Source organism: Arvicanthis niloticus, chromosome 1, assembly GCF_011762505.2.
Source record: "Arvicanthis niloticus isolate mArvNil1 chromosome 1, mArvNil1.pat.X, whole genome shotgun sequence".
Lineage (NCBI taxonomy): Eukaryota > Metazoa > Chordata > Mammalia > Rodentia > Muridae > Arvicanthis > Arvicanthis niloticus.
In genome coordinates this window covers 35,144,001-35,166,765 of record NC_047658.1, presented here as the reverse complement: position 1 = coordinate 35,166,765, position 22,765 = coordinate 35,144,001, and positions in this window count along the sequence as shown.

The following is a 22,765-nucleotide window of genomic DNA, read 5'->3' as shown; positions in this document are numbered from 1 at the left end:
AAAGAAAAGGAAAGATGCAAGAATTACAAGTGTAGAAAATTAACAATCTTGATGCAGATGTTGAGCTGTGTTCCTGTTCACTCATATTCATTATCAAGTTTGAACCCAGCATCCCTAACTTGCCACAATTTTGAGACAATTGCATGAGTTATGTATATGTCTGAAATAGCTGTTTCTGCAAATCATTGCCATAGCACCTCAGTATTCTTTAAAGAGAATATTCCTGTCCCATCACTAAGCTGAAACCAATATTACAGATAACTCACATCTTCTACGTGTGGCTTGATATCTTTTTTATCATTTTTACAGATTTTGTAATGCAGTCATATAGACCTTTAATAGAGACAAAAGATATGGCAAACAAATATTTGAGTTTCAACTATCAAAACTGTGCAGTAAACAAACTTCTTTTCTCTAAAATGTTCTTAGTTATTTTGTTATAGCACTAAAAAGTGGATTAATAAACAGTACAAATTCATTTTTGTTTCCCTTTAATTTGTAAATACATCTTTAATGACCATATCAGGAATTTAATCCTTCCTAGTCTCCCAAAGCTCTTTGATAACCAGTGTAGATGATGCCAGGAGAGAGGTTGTAGTTATAGGATATAAGAGCTAAGCAGTCACATAGAGTGTTTCCTAACAAGATTTTTTTTTTTTTAATAAAAATGGTAAAAAGAAAGGAAGAATAAAGTATATGCTTGTGAGGGAAGAGCTTTCTTTGAGAAGTGTGATGCCCAGGGACTCATATTCCTTTCCACACACACATGAATGCACACACACACACACACACACACACACACACACACAGAGAGAGAGAGAGAGAGAGAGAGAGAGAGAGAGAGAGAGAGAGAGACAGAGAGACAGAGACAGAGAGACAGAGAGAGAGAAAGAAAAAATACACATGCATTTAGGCATACATGGACACATTCACAGACACATTCACAACTGCAAACACCTGAATGCATATGTATTCACACATATACATTTACACATGTATGAACTCACAGAAATACATATACATATCTATAGATGCATATAGAGATACACATATACACATGTACACAGAGTGACATACATATACACATGCACACATATGGATGCAAACACACATATCCAAAGTCACATATGGACATAGACACACATACACACATATGCATGCCCATCTGTACACACACATACACAGAAAAACATGCATATGTATAGTCACTCAAACATATGCATGCACACATACACATATACAAAACATGTAGATATACATGGACACATAGAAGTTCTCATATACATATGAATACACACAGACATATACACACATCATACAAACAGATATTATATTCATTTACACAAATGAAGACATGCACACATTTTGACACATACATGTATGTCAAATTTATATCTATCCCTTGGTATATCTCTTGTTACTGCACAACTGGTGAGGAATGTTGGCTCCTATCTTCCTAATCTTTGTCTCTATCTCTGTCTCTCTTCCTTTGCTCTGTTATACTTCCATTGTCTAATATGATAGTTCATCATGGTATATACTTTTACTTTTCTTTGGAAAGAGGTTTTCAAGATGATTTTTTCACTCATCTGTGATTCCCCCTATTTATAATTTAGAATGCAATGGAAATGGCTCTGGATATATCTAAGAGAAGCATAAATACAGAAGGTATTTTATCATTTCATGGCTTTACACATGAAAATACAGTGAAGGCCTGATTGGACCAAAGAGAAGCCAGAGAATATCTGATGAAAACTAAGACATTCTTGCCAACTCAGTTCCAGGTGGATCTAGGTCTCCAAATGCCTTGTGTGTGTAGTTACCTCATACTGGGGTTGTAGTCCTTCTGGAATGGACTCTGTAAGGGAAGTAAATGTTTTATCCTACAAAATAGTTGACATATTATAATTACATTTCTTCTCCCTTTTCTTCTACCAAAGACTTTCTTTTACTTCTACTTGCTTTCTTTCAAACTCATTGCTTTATTTTTCTTCATCTGTCATTGAGTGCATGCGTATACCTGAATAATGTTACTTGAATATATGTTTATTGGGCTGATCATTTTGTGTTGACAGGGCTGATCATTTGGTGTTGGTGTGCTCTTTTCAGGGGAAGACTATTTCTACTTTCAGCATTCCTTAGTCACCTATACTAATTTCTGTATGGTTGAGGCCTCATGGAAATTACCCTACCCACTTTGGCATGTCCATCGATCTTTTCCTTGTCAAGTTCACATTAAGACAATGTCAAACACATGCCCCCTCTCTCTGTCTCTGTTGTTCACACACTCATACATATAAACTTACACACACACACACATACACACACACACACACACACACACACGCACACGCGCACACACACACACGTGCACACACGCCCCCCCCCCCCCAGGTAATGATATCTGGAGAATAACACTTGAAGATTTTATGTAGTTTCCACATGCTTGTGCATATGTACCCATGCCAATAAACACAATCTCTCTCTCTCTCTCTCTCTCTCTCTCTCTATATATATATATATATATATATATATATATATATATATATATATATATGGTTCTATTATACTGCTGGTTAGAAGTATGGGTTTTCTACTGATATGTGGAAATTAAATTCAATCAGAAAGTGTTTTGATTATTCCGATTATGTTCATGCTCCCAGGGCACATCTTTCCAGGCTAGGCATTATTTTAGTTCAAAAAGTAAATATGATCAATATTACTTTTATTCTTATGAAGCATGTAGAGCACTTTCCACCACTATGATACCTGGACAGTAGGGATGAAACTGCCAGGTCAAAGATAAGCATGATTCTCCATGTTCTAATATTCATGTACATGGTGTCTTCAGCACTAGTGTCTAATGGGCACATTCAAGAGGGTAACCAAGGAAAATGGCAATAGCTTGGTATGTTTGGGAGCTCTTCCAGATTCCTTGTCCACCAACTACAAAATAACTTAACTTGCTGGGCAATAGAGTTTTTTAGTTATATTTCAAAAGTTCTTCAGTGTTATTTCTTAGTCTTATACTCTTTTCTCTATCCTACCTTTCATCCCTTACTCAAGTTTAACTCTTTCAGCTTCATGATTTCCTTTTAACCTTTTATACCAGTTTATTTTATCTCTTCTCCCTTGAAATCTTCCTCTGATGAAGCATTACTCATCTGTTGACCTTTGTGGATACTCCAAGTGAAACATTCAAAACAGAAGTTCCTAAATCCAGAGATGACTGGAAACATATGACATTTGCTTGTATGGGTAACTTCCAGTGACAATATTTGATGCTGTATCATCTTAAATGTATTAATCTCTATATTTGGGGGGTGGGGTAAAATTTGCCATATTATCTAAAGTCTGTGGAAATTTCAAGTCAAGTTACTTGTTTTCAGTTTGTTCATATTTTTCTTATGAGTGCTAGTTTATGCCTGTTTCTATGTCAAAGCTTAAATAGGAGTCTGTGCTATGAAGGTTTTGAAAGAATAAAATAAATTATTGTGACCTTATACCAATAGAGAGCTATATCACATCATTGTGATTTTTACTATGGATATAATAAGGCTGGTCATATGAATATAAGTGATTAAATAATTGTTTCTAAAAGAGTTATTTTTTTTCTGTTTTTAGTGATTTTTGTAGGAAATACATTAAGCTTTCCCTACAACCAAGAAAAGAGATGAATTGAGTTTCAACTTCTACAGGAAAATAGACTCAGTAATTCAAAAGGCATTTGCTAAGGATTTCAGAGTAATTAGTATTTGGAGGATTAGAGGAAATTGTTTGGAATCTTGCAAACCGCATGCTGATTCTAATGTTTCATCAGGCAATTTTTGCATCCATCAGTGAATTTTGTCCACAGTAATTACTACATATTTATCACGGTGATTTTACTTCCCTTAATCCTTTTATCTTTATCTCATATAAAGTGTTTGCTTCCATTTCTTTATGCATGGATTCTCTATACCTATTAACATATAATCCAGTTGCTCAACAAGTTTAGAATGTACAACACAATGGTATTTTGTAGGCACTAGTTGTGAAATAACTCCAGGACATTCATTTTGCATGTAGAGATCTTATTCTACACTCATCAGTTGCTGTTTTTTCTTTTTACAAATTTTCCTAGAGTTGAATTATTTTTGTACCTCATACTAATGAAGCCACACACAGAAATTGTTCTGTCATGACTACCTTATTTCACTGAAAATTTTCTCCATATATAGCCATCATGTCACTTATGGCAGCAGAACACGGGTTGCTTGGTTTGTCCTTGACTGTGTTTATGGTGAGTTCCATGAGCTCTTCAGTCTCACAGGGATTCCATCATGGTTGAACTCAGGGGAAGATGCTAATTGTTGCATGTTATTGGAATTTCTAGTTTCTAGGATGTTAAAAATTGGGCTTTGTAAGGATGCATGATTCCAAATGTCTAATCACAGATTTCCTTTCTGAGGACAAAAGTATAAGTATCATTCGGGTGCCAAAAGCTTGTGGAGTTTTGTAATCATTCCTCATTGGCGGCATTCCTACCCTCCATCAGACAGCAGAAAGTCATTCCTTCTAATTATTCACTGTTTTATAAAACTTGTGTTGCCTGCTTACTGGTCTGGGAAAGGACAAAATAGCCTGGGATTAACAACATGTATTTGAGTAGCTGTTTTTTTTTCACACGATTTCTGTTTGGTTGTAGGATCGTAGTTTTGCCCTAAGATGTGGGAGTGGTATGAGGATACCTTAAGATAAATGATTCTCTGTGTTTTTTAAAATAGAAGAGTTTACACAATGGAATTTTTTTCATTGTAGAAACATCCTAGAGAGTACGTACAAAACCAAGATTTATACAGCATTAGTAGGTAACTTCAGTTTGGATACATGTTGGCTCAAGTACCATTCTGTGTACATGATTGTCCAAGTAAGAGTATTATGGCATCTTTATAAGCACTGAATGTTATCCTAATCCTTGCATAAACAATGTGTTGCATGAGTCATCTGCTATAGAAAATTTGGCTTGCCGTGCATTTTGTCTGTTACATACAATGGCACCAAGGACATAGATTTACCCATGTATCTCTGAGGCATTAGTTAATTACTTTTGCTACATATCTAGGAGTAAATCTCTTGGATAAAATATTAATTCTAGCAACAAATCATTGAATCTCCATACTACGTGTAGCATTTTACATACTTAGAAACATGATACAAAGGCTCCAAAGTTTGTATCTTCTCAATAAATCTGGCCATCATTAATAGCCATGGAGAAGTAACTGTTGTAGACTTAGTTTACTAAATAATCAGTGGTTCAGAGAGCCATTCTTGCTTATGCTGCTCAAATTTGTGTTTTCTTTGGAAATATTTTTTAGATTATTTTTTTTCTTTTTCTAACATGTTTCATTTGCTTGTTGGCTTGATGTCTTGGCTATTTCATAGAATAACAGAATTCTCATTGCAGGTAGTTATTTGCAAAAGCATAGCAGGTGTGACTTCTCTGAACCTGTCCACATATAATTAGGAACCATCCCAGAGAGAAGAGCCAGGAGTCTGTGGTACACATAAATGGAATAGCACATACTCTAGAAACATCTGAATCACTATTGATTGGCACAGCATGTTTGTATGGATGACAAAATGCATATAGAAAATGGAGATGTAAAGAACCCTATGTCAAGAATGATGTGACAACCAAGGCTATGCTGATCATAGCAATATGGACTTTGCTCTGATAGGCTGTCTTTCTCCTATTTAAAAAAAATATTTAGGATTTTGTCTTCACCTTTGTTCAAAAAATTTCACGCAACCAAGGAATTCTTTGACTAGAGGGAATAATTTTTTCCAGGAAAGATCACACCAACTTGTTATCCAATTTTAAATGGTCAAACTGTATTCTATAAGCAATGCAATTTTTTAAAGCAGATTTATTTCTGTTTGTTTGCTTTCGTGTTTTCTGGGTTTAGACCAGATTTCACTATGTAGGCCAGCATAGTACAAAATTCATGATCCTTCTGATTCATTGTTCAAGGTTCTGCCACAGCAGGCATGGAATATCACACTTGGTTGCCAGGGTTTGTTGTTCTGAGATGTAGATCATTCTTTTTTTTGTTGTTGTTGTTTTTTGGTTTTTTTTGTTTTGTTTTTTGTTTTTGGGTTTTTTTTTTTTTTTTTTTTTTTTTTTTTTTTTTTTTTTTTGTTGTTGTTGTTGTTGTTGTTTTTTTTTTTTTTTTTCGTTTTCCGAGACAGGGTTTCTCTGTGTAGCCCTGGCTGTCCTGGAACTCACTTTGTAGACCAGGCTGGCCTCGAACTCAGAAATCTGCCTGCCTCTGCCTCCCAAGTGCTGGGATTAAAGGCGTGCGCCACCACCGCCCAGCATGATGTAGATCATTCTTAAGACAAGGGTAGATATGTGGTGCAAAGTGGTTCCATTTTGAGAGCAAAGAACATTTCCTCTTACCAACATGTTATCTAATTTCCTTACTCATGAGCTCCTTATGCAATTGTTTAATTAGAAGTAGTGAACAGTATACCAATTACCTTTGCAAAAATTATTGAGTATGTTTTGGGTTTTATTGTACTAAGTTAATTTAAAGAGTAAGGAGAAATTTTATGTAACTCAACAAAGTGATTAACTAGCAAGTCTTAACTTTTTCATTACTGATTTGAGGGTATGGAAGACATCAACATCTATAAAATATGATGTAGAAACACTGTTTCACCCAAGAAAAATGAGGGGTTTACCTACATCCATTATTTTACAGAGGTTCTTGCCTCTGTTTTCTAAGGCCATTTGCACAAATATGCTTTAAATATTAAATTCCTCATTAATTCTTACAGCATATTAGCTACAGGGAACTCTCAATCAAGGTGTATGATCTGTCTACTGAGTTCTGCTTAGCACACATTTCAAAGACCAGGTTCTTTCTAGCATACCTATACCAACAGAAGCCTATCAAAAAATTAATCTTCACTGTATCTGAGACCTAAACTTTAAATGCAAAAATATTTGGGGGTGATTTCAGTAGGTAAGAGTAGGAGCTTATAAAAGCTTTCTTTTAAAATATATGATATTCCTGGGCAGGGACAATGTAAAGGTTGGGGGTAGCAACTTGAGTTCTGTGTATAAAGTCCTGTAGTAATTGTGTTTTGTGCATAAGCAGAATTCTTCTATGACTTCAGATCAGCTTCCTAAAATCAATACATTTGCTCTTCATAGAAATAGTCACAAGACCACCAAATTATAAAGAGAATGACCATAGAAACATCTTTCACTGTAAGTAATGTCAAACCACTTTGGATAACTTTTACAATTATTAATTTGGAAATAGTTGTGTATTACCAGTTAAGCTAGTAAATGAAATAGATGGTATACTAGCTCATAATACAAGATATTATCTGTGATTGTATGTAAAATATTTTCTTGTAAGTTCTTTGAATAAGAATTTAGAAAAAGAGGATAGCAACAGATAGATCCAGATCACTTTATACCTAAAGTCTTGTGATACATACTTTTCTGTCTTTACAAGTCCAATAATCCAAGCCCCATCAAATCTTTCCAGTGGAAGATTGAGAAAAAAAAAACTAGATATATTTGTTTTAGGATCTAATTTGAAAGCTGTAAGTATATTCAAAACTTTGAATAATTTTTTTGTTCCTGCTATGAGAAGGCTCTGAAAAGCATAAAGATGGATCTTGCAGTTTTAAGGAAATTCTGTAGCAGTGAACACTGTGCAATTCTACTTTCTTTCCTCTCTCCCTTCATTTTCCCCTCACTTCTTCTTTCATCTCCTTTCATTGAATCTCAAGAATCTATATATTTCCAATTATGACCTTCATAATTCCTCCTGATCTCTATCCCTCTTTTTCCCACCATCTCCTTTTTGGTTACAGCTTTTTACTATCTATCTAAGTCTGGCCTGTAATATGTTGTGTAGTTCAGGTTGGTGTCAAACACATGCTCTTCTTCCTGCTCACAGCAGAGCTTTAGTATTACTGGCATGTAGTCCACTGTCTGGCTATTTTCTGTCTCATGACATGAAGTTTCATAATGTTATTGAATCCTGAAGATATGAGCTTATTAACTCCAAGTATTTTTTCAATAACTACAACTTATAGCTCTAATAACAAGAACACTCCCCATTCCCGCATTGATGTGCTCATAATTTGAAATAAGAACCAGAGTGACTTTGATTAAAAACATAGCTTATCTGATGGCTAGAGCTCTAGTGAAAATAAAGCCAGGGTCAGAAATAAAATCTTCCATATGTGTCTACACTTTAACATTCTCTGCAGTAAAGCCTGAAGAAAGAGCAGTAAACAGGATATACAAAGGTCAGAGCTAGCTGCATCCTTGAGAAAATGTGGTGGAAGGGTTGCATCCGTGCTTGTGTTATTGCAGCATGAATCAAACAGAACATGAAATAGCATTAGATTAAAGTAACGGTATTTTAGGGAAGCTGTATCACCAAAACATAATATAGCCTAACACAATGCAGCCATCACCACAGAAAGAACAATATCATGCATCTGGCTGCATGGAAACTCAAATTAAGTCCCAGAAAGATGCTGCTTATCTTTTATGGTGAGAAGACATGAGGTTACTGTATTGTTGGGCTGTCATGGTCAGGTAAACTTCCTGCTTCTAGATAACACAGTATGAAAAGATAACTTATAAAATTAAGCATCTGTTCCAAGTAGCTAATTATTGTCTTCAAATAGTAAGATATCACAAGTAAAAACTCAGCTCAGAGTATACCTGGGAAGTGCACAATCAGGAATGAAAAACAAGAGACTAAAATGACATATATTTTAAAGATAAGAAAACAAATGCAGATTCCAGATAGATAAGCAGGTTTCATCTCTGGGGAACATACTTGAACATGGAGAGAAAAATCCTGGGCAGGGGAGTTAAATAGCTTTATTTTTATTTGTAGTTTTTCCTTTGTTACTAAGAGATATTATGCATGCCAAAATATAAAGTTTATTTTTTTGATTGCAAGCAAATATAAAGTTGGAAAATCTATTTTAAAAGTCAAAATACATTTTTATCTCAGAAAAAGGACCAAAGCAATAATCTTTAAGTGATCTTAAATATTGTAAACTCTTAAATTTGTTAGCATAGTCAGCAAAACATTACAAGGTTGAGGCATCCCTCTTTATATTCCAGGAGGAATGAATCTTATGCTTTCCTCACCTTTAAATTTTGAATTGAAAGTCATGCCATGGAAACGGAGAAATGGGTAACTTACAAGTCCTCAGAAGAACCTGTGAATGTAGCTGCTGCTACAATGTGCTGAATATAAGCACATATATGACCTGATTGCTCTGTGTTTAGGAGACTTAAAAACTTTTACTATGTCATCTGATATTAGATGGCATTGGATTCCAATATTTCTGCATCTCAGTATACCTAGCCAACAACCCCACCTAAATTAGTTGCCCATAAAATAAAACTATATATCTGAAATACAAAGTTCAAATTCTCATACCCAAATCTATCTTTCTTTCTTTCTTTCTTTCTTTCTTTCTTTCTTTCTTTCTTTCTTTCTTTCTTCCTTCCTTCCTTCCTTCCTTCCTTCCTTTCTTTCTTTCTTTCTTTCTTTCTTTCTTTCTTTCTTTCATTCTTTCTTGAGACAGGGTTTCTCTATATAGCCCTGGCTGTCCTGGAACTCACTCTGTAGACCTGGCTGGCCTTGAATTCAGAAATCCACCTGCCTCTGCCTCCCAAGTGCTAGGATTAAGGGCGTGCACCACCACTGCCCAGCCCCAAATCCATTTCTAATAGCCCTTACCTATAATGTACTCAAATGCCATTCAGTAAGTACTGGATACATACTTGACAGGTTTATACATTGGCGTGCTAATGTGCAATAAAAATGGCTATTGATATGTGGGTGATACAGCACACCAAAATACTAAAATACTGTTAAGTGGTAGAAAAATAAAGCTTTATGTATATAATTCTCTGAATATTAGCTCATAAAAAGGAAACTCGGTTTAGAGCAATAGATCATCAAGGAAGCCATAAAGTCCAGAAAAATGTCTGGAAAGTTTTTGTCTTATGTAACATTTTAGATGAGCTTGGGAAAGGACAGTTTATTGTTAAGTATGGAAAAGAAATTTTTCCTCTAGGAGATAATCATCTTGGTGTTTGCCAGAGTTTTTGTTCAAACTTTACCCTAGGCATTCTCTGAGTTGGAAGGGTGGAAGGTTTGTCTTTTGTCTACCAAGCTTTTCATTTGCTCCAGCTGCCATATTCCCAATGTGCTTCTTTTAAATTATAAGCATGTCATATGCCTAAAACATTTGTTTTTAAATAGTTTTATTCTGTGCTGCACACACATGAACGCCTGTATACAGAAGCACACCCCAAATAACATTTCAGTGACAATGGGTGAAGTAAGAAGAGTGGAATCTCAAGTGAGTACTATGTAGGGCCCAGGAATCCACAGAAGAACTGGGCAGTGCATTTAGCATGACTATAAGACCCAGTGTCAAAATAAGACTATTTTCTATTGATTATTGCTTGAAATAAAAGACAGCAGTAATTTAATTACCAAAACAAACAGGAAACCAGAAAGGTGTAGTTAGTAAAACTCAGCATTTACAATCATAAATATTAGTATGATGATTTTTGAAAAGAGTACATGAATGAAAATGATGGGAATGGTCATGGACAAAGGGATAAATAGTGTTAGGACATCAAGTTTCCCTCCCAAATTGTTTCATGGATAAGTTTAAAGATGAACCAATGCCCAGATGGTTCTGATGCATTGCTATAATCCCAGTACACAGGAGGAAGAGGCAGGCTAGTCTCTGAGTATGAGCCCAGCCTTGTCTACAAAGTGAGTTCCAGGAAAACCAGGGCTACACAGAGAAGCCCTGTCTTGAAAAACCAAACCAAACCAAACCAAACCAAACCAAACCAAACCAAACCAAACCAAACCATACCAAACCAAACCAACCAGCCATCCAACCAAGCAAGCAAACAAAAAATATATGACCCAAAACTATGGAGTACATAGAGGATTTTTGGCAGATAGTGGCACACCAAACGTAAAAATCACTTACAAGGAAAATGAATTATTGTTGTTAGAACTGCAGAAAATAAGGATTGTCTGGGAGATTCACATAGTCTTGCAGAGTAGAATACTTTTATGAAAAGAGACACATATAGCAACATGAATCAATTTGATATATATGAATCAATTTCAAAACTATTAAGAAAAAGAAAGGAGCGTATATAACATTACATTATATCTGTAACTTGGTGCATATGAAGTTGAAAGGTAAGAAGAGTCTAGATGTCATTAACGTCTGTGTGGATTGATCTGAATCCTTAAAATATGTATATTATACCGCATATAATCCAAGCAAAAATGATATTTTTCTTCTATTAGATTCAGGATATCTGATTTTACCTTGAGGTCCTTGATCAGAGTGGACTTAAGATTTGTGCAAGGTGATAAATATAGATCTATTTTCATTCTTTTACATACAGGCCACCAGTTAGACCAGCACCATTTATTGAAGATGCTTTATTTCCCACTGTATGTTTCTGGTTTCTTTGTCAAAGATCACGTGTCTGTAGTTGTGTGGGTTTACTTCTGGGTCTTTGATTCTATTCCATTGATGGACTTGTCTGTCTCTGTACAAATACCATGCAGCTTTGATCACTATTGCATTGTAGTACAGCTTGAGGTCAGGAATAGTGATTGCCCCAGAAAATCTTTTATTGTTGAAAATTGTTTTGGCTAGCCTGAGCTTTTTGTTTTTCATATGAAGTTTAGAATCGCTGTTTCCATATCTAAGAAGAGTTATGTTGTAATTGTGATGGGTATTGCATTAAATCTATAGGCTCAAATAGGATATTCGTTGCCTTAGCAATCAAAATACTTAACTTAAATGCTTCAAGATGGAAAGTGAAAAAAAATTGAAACTGTAATTATATTGTGGTGGGCTGGGACATGGAGGTGCCACAAAGCACCTGAAAGAAGAGTGATGCATAATTTTTCCAGCAACATTCTCAGCCATACAATACACTGCTAATGAATTTCCAGGTTGAAGTTTCTGATCACCTGAAACCTGTATGGTCTAAAACAAATGCTTACTGATTATATAATTTATGGAATTGTTGGTATTAAGCTTTTCAGTAGAATTTTGTTAGCAAGGTAACAAATAACTTTAACATCAGGTTTCTTGAAAACAAAACATGAGCACAGGTTCTTCATATATCAGAGATGTTTACAAGGAACAGCTAAGGCATCTTCTCTGTATGGTTACCAAGTGAGTTCATATGGTGAGTGAGTATGGTAAGTGAGTTCGGGTCAGATAGATATTAAATGAAAGCTGAGTGAGGGTTTCATTCTTATTCCAACCTCCATGTAGATCCATCCATTTACTGTAACAAATCTATTTTCTTATTTGAAGTAAAGGGCACATTTAGCATAGTTTCTTATATGTGACACTCTCTGCACACTGTATTCTATAGCACTGATTGCTTGGGGCAGCTATTTTATTGGAGGTACACATCTCTTGATTTAGGGAAGTTAACATCCACATTTTAATGTCTTAGGAATGGGGGAAGAGTCTGAAATTTGGCATATAGTTATGAACTTGGAGGTGAGTAATGGTTTCATAAAGAAAAAATTAAGAAAACAGATGTATCTTAGGAAGCCTTGCCCAGATCTAAGAAATGAGAGCCGTGCTCTCCTCAGCTGTGTTTCTGGGCCTATGTGCCGTCACTGCAGACACTCTGCAGAACACTCTTACTCAATGCTAGACTCTGGGGTATTAAAGTTGGACATAAGTGTTGGCATGTATTGCGGCACATATATTAATGACCAAACATGTCTCCTGAGAAAACACCTGTGGCATGATTTGTGGGAGGGTTCTGAGGCATGGGATTAGCATAGTTTTGCTGTATGCCCCATCTGGTGCTATTGTCTCCTGAGGCTTCTGAATATGGACACAGTGCCAACTAGAGTAGAATCTCAAATCATTTTTCTTTGTAAGTGTATAGAGTACTTTCAAAATTGACATTTTTGAGAAAAATTTATGGTATGATGCCATGGTATACAGAATGAGATGGGTCTTATATGCTCCCAGAAAGCCACGTCTATATTTAAAACATGAACATGGGAACAGTTTTGTTTCTAGTTTGATCTGTATAATGATTCTGCCAAATTTCCCTTTATTCTGTGACCCAACCTGTCCTATCTATTGAATTTACTCTCCATAATATTATTCCCTACAATTCTTTGACCAAATGTTGTATATTACCAACTTATCAAATGTTGTATATTACCAACTCTTCATTTTCTTTTTTCCTACCTGCTTGACCTCCATATCTGTTGGCCAGTGAGGACATTGTGATGAGGCACACCTCTGCAAACACACCATTAGGATCACAATACAACTGTTAAAAAAAACATGTGCATCATGAAGATGGGAGTATGATGTAAATAGGAACATTATATTCTAAGATAGTAAGATATTAAGGAAGGAAAATTGTACTAAATACAATAAAAATGATTCCCCTAATTTAAGTCTTGACTGGACGCTGTGATTTCCTGGGGAGTGAGGTCAGCACTATGAGAGACAGATGCTTTATGAAGGCTAAATGGAAACAACAGCAACCTCTACGGGTTAAAAGAAAAAGAAAAAAAAAAAAAAGAAATAAAAAAGGAACAAAAAGACAACCAAGCCCTGTTTCCTGTCTTTTTCCTGCTCAATCCAGGTCTCCAACTCCCCAAAGAGGGTCCTGTCTAAAGCTGCAGGATGTTATTTCATTCTGTTTATTAAAACACAGACCATATTTTGTGATTTTGACATGGATGGGCAGCCATATGCATCTGAGCTCTCCTCCCTAGGTACCTAGGAGGAAGAGGGATGGTGGGGGAGATAACACAGACTCAACATGCAGATCTCCTTGTCTGAGCCATCATCTTTAGCTTTCTTTCTCCAAATATTCAATTCTGCCTTATCCTTTCTCAGATAGATTCATGAGAATGGATAATTTATATTTTTTATCTGTCTTTATGTCTCTCCTCTAGCACTTTACCTCAAAATGCACAAAATACATAGCAGGTGAAAATAAAAAATAAATATAAGATAAAAGCCTCTATGTATTGATAAAAAAACATTTTTATTCTGTATTTTCTAAAGAACTTAGTTTTCTTTGGAGGTTTCTAGTTATATATGGACACAAATGAGTGTGCTTCTGGTGGGCAGATGTGAGGTTCTGCTTCATGCCATCATCAAAGGGTCTTGGGTCCTGCCAACAGAAAAAATAAAATACAAATCTATAAATATAAACTATACACATATATCAGTCTCCTTTTAACTTTATGTTCTGTTAATATGAATAAGAGGTAGGGGCTTGTGCTTCAATTTTTCCTAAACTCCTAAGTTCAACTGAGGATTCTCATACCTCAGCCACTTTAGTAGATGAAATTGCTTATGTACAACCACTTCCATGCCCCACACATGATTAATATCAAACATAATGAGCTTAACTTTCAAATACGTTAAATGTATTTTTAAATGATAGAGGGAACAGAATCCTGACTGAAAATCTAACTACTATACAAAATCAAAATTATGAAATTATCTAAGAGACACAAAAAGCATATATTCTGGGATGGGATTGAGTCTACGTTACACTTTGAGGAATTTTTTTATTGTTTAAGGATATTGGCATCAACTAAGTTCCAACTCCATGACATGAAGTGTATCTGAAAAGACAATTGGAAAACTTGCATCTGTATGGGATCATAATACCAGAAGATGATGTTTGCAACAGTTAAATCATGTGTATACTTGAGAGTTTCAGAAATAAGAGTTGTACAGTGGACACTCAATTCTGTAGATCTATCCTGACCAACACTAAATGCTCTTGCAATAATGAATAAAGGGTAGGTTGAGTGTCCCATTGGAAATCTGAACAGAGACTGAATTTCCACCATCTGGAGAAGAGGCTGTGAGCAGTTTGTTCAGCCAACTTAACTGTTTATTTATGTATCTTATAATGATGTTTTGTTTAAGTGAACACCATGATGTTCATGGGATACATTTCTCAGAATGTAGCCCTGTAGTTAATTGACAGAAACAGTATACATGTATCCATCAGAAGAACATGGAACAATCAAGAATGTTTATACTATGCAGTCCACAGTGTCTAGGCATATGAAGAAACAGGAAAAGTGTGATAGCATGCCCCAAAGCAAAGACAAGGAACAGAAACACAGCAAATGTCAATTGAGGATCTGGTATTTGGGGCAACTAGGAGGATAACTTGGCCATTAATAACCAAAGCCTGCTATCAGGCAGCTTTTAGAACAAAACAGACTCAATTTGAAAGGTATTGAGAATATAGATGTTAATTTTGCTGTCATCAGCTCCAATTTTATTTCAGAGACTTTGTTATTTGAAGAAAAACAAAATATTTCTGGAATCTCTGAAAGGCATAATAGGCTTAATATATAGACCACATGAAATTAGCAGACAGGGATTAGAATTTTTTAGACTGTGTCAATCTGAAGGAAAATTTTGCCCAGTTCTAATACCAGAAGGAAAGGTTTAAAGTCAACAGTGGAGACTGAGATTAGACTCATGGGAACACCAATCCAACATTTTGGTTCCTAATTCCATGGACTCACCTTTTGATTTGGGGCTAGGACTCTAAATGGCAATGGTGTGTATTTGTCCATGAGTACAACCTCTCTCTCTCTCTCTCTCTCTCTCTCTCTCTCTCTCTCTCTCTCTCTCCCAAAAATATTTAATTTGTTTCTTATTTAGGGTTACACTTTTGCTTACTCATTTGTTCCTTGTTCTGTGAAAAAAAAAGGAATAGTTTAAGCTCAAGCTAAATCATGCACACAAATTTGCACCCCTGTTTCAAGCACTCGGAATTACTTGTTGCTGCCATTTTGTTTTGCCTATTCAAATCATCCCACAATCCTGCTGTAGAATTGTTTTAACGTAGAGAAAATTCCCAGCGTAACCAAAGAAAATAATCCTATTGCTTTTTTTGTGAAAATACTAACCAAGTAAATAGGAAGAGTTTATGGGACCACAGAAGGAAAAATTATCTCATACCATTTTAATCACAGAAACTAGCCAGCTGCCTTTTTGTAAGAGGAATGTAAGGCAGATGACAGGATTCTGGAACACTAAATGAGCAGAGCAATTTAACATAAAATTTGATGTTTGCACCTGGTTATTCTTCTGTGATCCCAGTTGGCCAGGACTAGGACTTGGGGTGAGGGGATGGGGGCAACTGTGTGTAGGTGTCAAGCTAAAGCCAATATAACCTAGGATCCGTTGCATCTGTCTAAAGAAACTTGGTATTCAGGGCCAATTTTCTGCAGATTCTCAGATTTTTTAGGAGTGCTCACATCAAACTTCCAGAAAGAAAATTTGCCAAGGAGGGTAGAGGAGTGTACTAGTCACTTGGACTTCCATCCTTCCAACAGCACCCCATCCTCAATGTGGAGAGTGAATACCTCTGGTGGAGCCTGCCCAGTTGCCTGTTTATGATGTAGACCCATCTTCTTTATCTTTGATCACCCTGGTAGAGTGGGCATAAGAAGTCTTCTGTTTTGAGTAGTCTGCTTCCTGCCCACCCCTGTGTTCACAGAGAGTATCAAATTAATTTCTTGATTTTCACATATGAGATATACATGTGATCCTGTTATTGAGCTTCAGTATGCCTACAGGAGCCTGTCTTGAGTTAAGCTAGTGAGGTTTTCAAATAGACCCAGAGGACTCTTGATGCAGGCATAAAGGTACACTTCAGTAGGTGAATGTTGGCAATGAAAAGCTGAAAAAAAACCCTGAAGATTGACATGATATGTTGGTAAGGAATCTTGACATCATTCCACATAAAATAAGATACAAAAACAGATAATCAAGCGCACAAAACCTCTAGCAGGGAGATGATAATGGGTAAAATCCTAAAGAGAGTTCTCTCTTCTGCCATTATTCATACCTGAGTTTCTTCTGAAGATAATTAAACTAAATTTTTATGGAAGAATACACACACACACACACACACACACACACACACAAATGCACACATGCAACCAAATGTATGCAGATATTCATGGTTGGACACATAAACACACATACACACAAACACACACAAATGCACATACAGAGAAGCATGTGTAGACATCCAGAGGCATACAGTCATAGAGACATATACAGAAACACTCACACAGACACAATGACAAACAGTCACACAAAGAGAAACAAATATCATACAGAAACACAGTCATACACATAACCACAGAAACATACAGACACACAGATATTCTCTCTCTCTCTCTCACATTCACTGAAAGACATATACATATACACACAAAGACACACTACAAAGGCTAACACAGAAACATAGATATTCACACACTCACATACACACAGATGTTCTCAGAGAGTGATATACAGACACACATAGACTAATACAAGATACATAGACATATTCACACACACAGACACACAAACTATTGCAGACATCTATGTTTACATGACACAATTATGCATACAGTAATTCAAACAAAGACACTTGCACATGTAAAGACATGCATGCAAAATAATTTGTAGAGATTCACACAGATATTCAGACACACATACATACACAGTACATTAACACAGAATGTAGACATGCTCAGATACACACATGGGCACATGGCAGACACACACAGATGCCCACACAACAGATATTCAGAGACATACAGGTATTCACACAGACACAAATTTTAGTATATTAATTTACACATACAAAGCAAGACAGATAGACAGGCACACACATATGTGCACACACACAGGTATACTTACACAGAATCACACAACACACTCATAGAGTTGAACACAGATACAAATAAATGGACACACATACTTTGGTATACACACAAAGATACATACTTACCCACACAGATAAACACATCAAAAGAGTTGAGACACACTAAAACATATGCATACATACCTTAAAACAAAACCGTTTAGAGACACATACAGAAAGGCACACCATGCAGAATCATAAAAACATTGATGGCACAGAGACATATAGAAGCACTTATTGTTGGACACTTTAATTCAGACATTCAGACACATACAGACACCCAGAAACACTCAGGCACATAGATTTACTTACACACACACACACACACACACACACACACACACACACACACTCCTATAGAGACATACACACAGAAATACTCAAACAATAAATGTTCACAAACACTCATACAAACACAAATAGAGTGACACAGTCAAGAACACTAGGCACACACAGACACATTCTGAGACTCACACACACACACATGGATATACAGACTTTCATAGATACACACACGCACACACACAAACAGACACACACACAGAGGGAAAAATAGAGAGAGAACAGAGAAAGACACAGAATCAACCAGATACGTACACCTCCCCCCCCACACCCCACAGATGCAGGCATACACACACAGATGCACACACACACAGACACACAAAAACACACATGAATATACATACACACAGACACAAACATGAAGGCAGACACATAGTTTTTCATACAGAGACACACAGAGAATGATGATACACAGAGAGACAGACATGTGTACATAGGCACACTCACACTGATATTCATGAAGACACATATGCAGACAAACACAGACATGCTCAACACACACAAAACAACACACACATTTATAGACACACACAGACATCCTCATACAGATACACACAATCACACACACATAAACATACAACCCACAAAAATAGACATATAGATCTCTTTCTGACTCTTTTTCTCTCTCTCCCTCTCTTTATATCTTCCTCTTTAAAAAACACAAAGAAACATTCTTGATTTCAATTTCTTACTATCCCCTCATCCTAAGGGAACATATGCTAACCTGGACTTATTTCAGGGGCTCTAAAGACATACTACCATTCTAGGATCTATTCCTTCTTTGGCCAGACGCCCAGAGTGGTTTTCATGGATGGATAAGTCCAGCTGGAAACCTACATCAGGCATTTTTTTGTGTGTGTATTTACACAGGACAGAGGCTTGTGATGATCATGGAAACTATACATAATCTTCAAAGTCATATTTATTTATTAGCCATTGAGGTGTTATTTGGTAATATTCAAAAGAAAAGCTATTTTGTATTAAGCAGAATATTAAGGACCTTTATCTTCATTGTTATGTATGAGTGCACATAGAGATGAGCATGCATTCTGAAAATTCTGTAACAGTTTATTTGTTTCAAAATATGCAACACGCAAATGTTCTTAAACATTTGTGATTGCCTCCAACTCCCTGCAGATAGAGGTAACAAAGCATTCTCCATTCAGGCTGCTCTTAATCTCCCTGCGGGGTTTTCTAATGTAATTTTAAGACATAAAATGTATTCATGATCACACCAATAATTACATGCTTGGAAAATAAAATGATTTTCTTATTCCCCATTAACATTAATTGTTTCCAGAACTTCAGCCTCTGGCAAGAGCCTATCAGTGCCGTAGGGCAGCAATGCCCATGGGACTATGCTGTTGTAGAAAGGAGCATGGAAATACAAATCATAAATACACACATTTAAATCTCCTGTTGCCATGATTTGATTTTTCATATAATTTGCCTAGTTCCCCATCACCTCGGCAGCCTTTTTCTTCCAATGATTTATAGACGTTCCATCTATAATACAGTTAGAAAATTTGCGAAGATTTCCACCAAGCCTATATCTTACCTTTTTTCATTTCTTTTAAACTACCTTTCTTAATTCCAGATCACTAGATTTATTTATTTTTAATGATATAAGATAGCATTTTAGCTTCAGTTTCTCCCAATGGAAGTTAATCAAGTGTTGTGAAATGATTTTTAATGTCTCAACCGTATGCAGTTGGGAATTATTTGAATTTGTTTGGATAAATCTCCATGTATACATAGATTAAATACAGATCTTGTTTCTCCCTACCCCTCCTTTTTAATTTTGTTTTCAACCTCACGAACATTGGAATAACCGGTTTTTGCCTCTAAGTCCACAGTGGCTTTTTATAAATTGATCATTTATATTTATGGGATGAAAACCCTCTAAATAAGGGTTTTTGTATGTCTCCTCGGTTGGCTCAGTCAATCCACTTGTGGCAGTTCTTCTGACCCCTGTGTAAAACAGTAAAATTCTGGTTAATTAAAATTTGATGGAATACTATTCTAATTGATTGCTCTTGTCGTCTGAAACGTTTTCAGTGCCGTGACACCTGCCCCTTCCCATACCAAATGTCAGCCACTTTTCCAAATCCATTGCAGCAGCCTTTTTAAAGGCTGCCCTTTCATACATTGTTTCTGTAGATTGCAACATGGTAGGTCCCAGAGAAAGGTTTACTTTTGGCTCTACCGTGCATTTATACCATTTCTTAAGAATGTGTGGGATCTGGTGTATCGATGATTGCAGATAACAGATCGTGCTTTGAGGTCCCGAGGTGCTTGCTCTAATACAGCTGTGTTTTCAGTTTCCCAAGGGTTCCTGCTTTCCCCTCCACCCAAATCCTCAAACATCTGCTTGTAACCAAAGAAACAAATCCCCACTTCCTTGAGAAGGAATGAACCCCAGGCAAATCCAAGTTGGCTGTTTCAAAGAGATTTTTATTCCTATTTCCTTTATGGTGGCTGGGAGCTGTCTCTAATCAGGTTACAGTGCCATCTAGCATCCAGAACAGGAAGTCTCTCAACGGAATAAAGTGCCTGCAATATCGGCAGTTGCTGATAAAAACAGATCCTGTGCATCAGAAACACCGATGACTTTTGGTATTGATGGGACTAGTGATGCAGAGTATTTAAAAAAAACAAAACAAAACAAAACAAAAATTGTACCAGCGACAAATATTTAAATAATTTACCACTGTGTGAAATAAACTAGAGTTTGTGCCCTCTAATTTAACCAGATGAAATATTTATTTAAAATTGACTAGCATCTCAAAAGGGACTGATGACTCTAAATACAAAATCCAATGTGTCTACGAAAATACACAAATTGATTTTACATTTTTTGCGATTTAAAATTGTTCTCAATTTGTAAATTCTCACAGACCATTTTTTTTATCACAGTATATATTATGTATGTGATAGTCTGTAATACTTAAGATCATAGGCACCATGTTTTGTAAGTCATTCATATATTAATAGAGAACTTGAACATTTCTAATATTTCTGATATTGCAAATAATGCTGACCACCAAAACATTGTTTTACTCTTTTTGGAAAAATGCAGTTGTGCAGAAGTAAAATAGGGTATTTTACATTTTGCAATAAATTGTAAAAATCTTTACTTGTAGAGGCTTCTATAATATCAGAAAACAGAGGCTTTATTATAGACTTGCTCTAATTTCAAAAAGGAAACCAAGAGGCCTCTCAGTCTCATTGCTTTATCTGGACAACTAATCCCTCGAAGCCTTCTCTGTTTGCTGGCAACGGGTGAACATCTGAGGACTGCCTATGTGATTCAGACACATGGAGACCAAGATATTAAAGATGAGGCCACCGATTGTGAAATTAAGCACTTCCAGGGAAAGCAAGTTTCATGCCCAAGTGTATCCACGTTGTGTTCCAAGGAAGTGAGTGCTGGGAGCGTTGTGATGGGGGAGTGAAGTAAAGAAAGGAAAAGCAAACGGAGAGATTCATTGTGATCCCCTTGCTAACTGCCAATAAAGCACTTTAGAATACTGGTTCAGAGACAATTTTGCATTTTCCTTTGTTTTTTTTTTAATTATTTGCCTTTCATTCTCTCTAAGACTATTCATAGTTCTTAACCTGTCATTTCAATGTAAGATCCTGCTATTTATTTATTTACTTATTTATCTAACAAAAATATCTTAAAACTCTGGTGATTATATAATCCAGTTTTAGAAGCTTAGGACATGTTTGTATCTAAAATAAAGGTACCTGCTTCCTTATAGATTATTATCAGACTCTCACCATATTTGCATGTTATGTTTATTAATACAGTGAATAAAAAGTGATGCATAAAGCAGACAAAAAAATCAAAGCACACAAAAGCAAAGGTTGAGTGTGCTAGATGCCAGAGGCTTCAAAGGTAATCAAGGGAATCTGGATAAGACGTGTTTGACTTGAATTTTGATAAAAAATTTACAAGAGCTGAGTCAATCAATAGAAGTGGAAGATGGATCTTCCTAGACACAAGACCAAACACTCCCGAGCTCATGTATTCTATGACTGACAATAGGGTCTATGCCGCTGGGAGCAGCTAGAGTCAAAGGATGAAACACTCAGTGTACAGCATGGTTTCTCTGGCTTCCATTCGGGGTGGCTTTTTGAAAGGAGATTTACTTCAGTGAGACTCATTCTACTGTGAGGATGATATGGGTGTGGGGAGGTACTGAGGTATAGGCAGGAAATCGTGTTAAGGGGTTATTTCAGATATGCAAAGTGGGTGTGATGGATTCAGGTCAGGTTTCACCTATGGGCCAGGTTCTTACTAGGTGCCGTTTATTTTGACGAAGCTGTGGGGTTATGTGAGTTCCCGACAGAGGTGTGAAAGAAAATCTATAGTAGCTCTATGTTATGTTCCAGTAACAGTGTTGAGCCTCAGTAAGTATTAAAATAAGGTAAGAAACAAGTGCTTTGCTGTACTCCCAGATCCGAGCTGTTCAGAGAAGCCTTGTTTAGCGGGACTCTGGGGCAGGATACTGAAGGTGTGGCTTGGATCACAGCCAGTTTGAAACCAGAATGTTTAAACTTGAGTCTACTGGGAATATGTGGTTCTTAGCC